General features: G+C 48.5%; 1 pseudogene across 1 annotated transcript; it reads left to right on the forward strand.

Annotated features, from left to right (window-relative positions):
* The first annotated feature begins 1,461 nt into the window (after nt 1–1,461).
* LOC311584049 (DNA-directed RNA polymerase II subunit GRINL1A-like) lies at nt 1,462–2,511 on the forward strand (annotated as a pseudogene). Its single transcript has one exon. The product of its transcript is annotated as a DNA-directed RNA polymerase II subunit GRINL1A-like (transcript).
* Nucleotides 2,512–3,048: the final 537 nt, after the last annotated feature.

The raw sequence follows: 3,048 nt of genomic DNA on the forward strand, positions 1-3,048 counted from the left end.
AAATTATGTGTTCATTTTATGGTTACATGTTTAGAAGAGTTTTTGCGCTATGTAGTTTGAAATGGTGGTTGCCAATATTTGGGGTTGTTCATTATTTTAAAAAAAACCAGCACTTGTTTTTGTTAATCTTTCTCGTACTTTCTTTATGTTCTAGCTCATTATTTCTGGTTTTCTTTCTTGCCTTCCTTATAGATAAATGCCAGTTCATCTATTTCCCATCTTAAGTTCTGAATTCCATGTCTCCTACACCACCTTACCGGGCCTCTCTTTCTCACCTGCGGGTCTTCTGGGCCAGCAGGTTGGGCTCTTGCAGATAGGCCTTGGACTTTGCAGCCTGTGATGGCCTGAATGAGAAACGTCCCGCACAGACTCATCTATTTAAGCACTTGGCCCCCAGTTGGTGGCGCTGTTCAGTACTGTGTTGAAACTGTTAGGAGGTGTGGCCTTGCTGGAGGAAATACATGATTGGGGGCAGTGGGCTTTCAGAGTTATAGTCTTGCTGCACTTCCAGCTCTCTGCTTCCTGTGTATGGCTGTGAAATGATCTCTCAGTTTCCGGATCCCACTGACATGCTATCCCTGCCAACATCTAGCTGTCTGGGACTGGTAAGTCAAAATAACTATTCCTTAAGTTGCCCTTTTAGTGGTTTTTCCCCCCAGCAACAGACAAACAACTAATAGCCTCTGAGGCTGGCAGCTTTGGAAAGAAGCTCAGTTAAAACTATAGCTTTTTTAAGCAGAAGAGAACTACTTAATTCACACTGGCACACGAGTATAGCCCCAAACCCACACCTAACATTATCATTCAACCCTGATGTTTTGCACTCTGTACGTATGGCCAAGTGTGCAGTGACAAGTCCATCAGAAGCACACTGATAACTTCCATTGCCCGGAAAAATTCTCCATTCCCCATCTGTTTATCTCCTCTGTGTTGGCTAGTTCAGTGTCAATGTGACACAAGCTAGAGTCATCAGAGAGGAGGGAGCCTCAACAGAGAAAATGTCGCCATCAGACTGAGCTGTACAATAAAGCTCCATGCGGCCTGAGAAGACACCGTGCTCTTTCGGGAAAACGCTGACTTCCACTCGCTCGCCAGAGCCGTGGGCCCGGCCGGGGAACCCTGCCGCCCTGCCAGCCACAGCCCTGGCACAATGTGCTCACTTATCCCGCACCTTCGAACCCCCAGCTCCCGAGGATTTGGGGCGGCAGAGTTCGGCGGAGCTGCAGGGAGAGGTTGAGGCACCAGGAGAGATTTTCGTGCAACGAAAACTTCATTTGCAAATTTCCCGACAAAGGTGAAAAGATCTCAGACAGCACTGCCAACCTGAAAGCCGCTACTGCAGAACGTGAAGCAATTGGAGAAGCGAACTGTTTAACCCAGTTAGTGCAGACTGTAATCTAAGGCAACGAGTGAACCACACGAGCTGATACTGACGTAGACAAGGCCCAATATTCAGACCTGATGTTTGATACTTCGTCATTAGTTCCTGAATGTCCCTCTGTAGACATTTGAATCCTCTAAAGCAACCTCAGAAACCCGGGGACCTGCTCATCTCACTCACAGAGGAAGTGAGGAGACCTTGGAGGCAGGCTGGCCAGTGAACACACGCCCAGCTCCCAGCAGCAGAGGCAGCGCACCCTTGTCTGAAGTGACCCAACATCTTCCCTAGCGCCTATTTCAGGTCAAGAAGAAGATATTTCCAGCAGCACTGACAAGTCAGTTTATCACTGACTTGCAAAAGACTAAAATCTCAGACCAGACTGAACCCTCGTTCACCAGCACTGACAACCGTCCAGGGCTGAGCGAGACTCCTAAGAAGCCGCATTACATGGATGTGGCAGAAACGCGAGCTAGAAACCCAGTGCCCACTCCTTGTAAGTTTAAGACCAATGTGTTACCCACACAACAGAGTGACTCACCAAGTCGTTGTCAGAGGGGTGAGCCTCCGGCGTCCTCGGAAGGGCCAAGAAGCACACACAGGGCTAGGCAGCATCTTGATGACGTCACAGCAGCGCGCTTCCTTCCGCTCCACCACCTGCCTGCACAGCCGCACCCTATAGAAGAGTTGCTGGCTCTGCGGAAAGAGCAGACTCAGAGTTAACAAGGAGATGCAGGCAAAGCTCGCAGTACGGAAACTAGCCGAGATACTGAATAGTAAAATGCAGAGCTACAATCCAGAAGGAGAGTCTACAGGGAGATGCCAAGAAGTGAGGGACCAAGACGATGCCTAGTCCTCGGATGAACGCTGAAGATGAGCGCGGGGAGACCTCGAAAGCTGACTGCTGAGCTGTTACTGTCTCATATCAAACTTCCTAACAAGGATCAAGATCAGATCTTGTTGAGGGACAGCGTGTTTTTAAAGTTACACAAAAGTAGCTATGGAATAAGAGTTTGTCTTTCAGAAGATGATCTTCACGTGCTTGAACAGTTGAATATTTGAACACGATGTTTGGCCGTATTGTATTACAGTTTTGCAGTGTGTTGTGCATTGGTCTGATAGTTTAGTGTGGTAGAGCACACTTTTCTTTAAGATAACTGCCTTTTCCTTATTCTTACTCTCATTAAATAGCATTGCTTACATCCCTCCTGGTGAAATACTTTGTTATCCCAGGCACCTACAATGAATTAGGAAGACCTGGTTCCCTCTCTTGAGATGAAGCTGTCATCAAGCCTGTAGGGCATTTTCTTAATCAATGATTGATGAGGGAGGGCCTATAGGGAGGGCCTATCCCATTGTGGGTGGGGCCACCCCCAGGCCAGTGGTCCTGGGTACTTTTCTTAATTTTACTTTATTATAATTTATTCAGATTGCATCCTAATTGTTATCCCCTCACTTGTATCTTCCCGTTCCCACCCTCCCTCCCTCTTCTGCCTATTCCCCTCCCCCAGACCTGTGACAGAAGGGGACCTCCTCCCCCACCATCTGACCACAGCCTCTCAGCGCTCATCCTTCATCTGTGGGCCGCTGGGCCTCCCCACCAAGAGGAAGCGGGTTCTATAAGAAAGCAGACCGAGCAAGCTAGTAAGCAGCACCCCGCTATGGCCTCT

This window comes from Acomys minous, assembly GCF_964271855.1.
Source record: "Acomys minous genome assembly, chromosome: 15".
NCBI classification, from domain to species: domain Eukaryota; kingdom Metazoa; phylum Chordata; class Mammalia; order Rodentia; family Muridae; genus Acomys; species Acomys minous.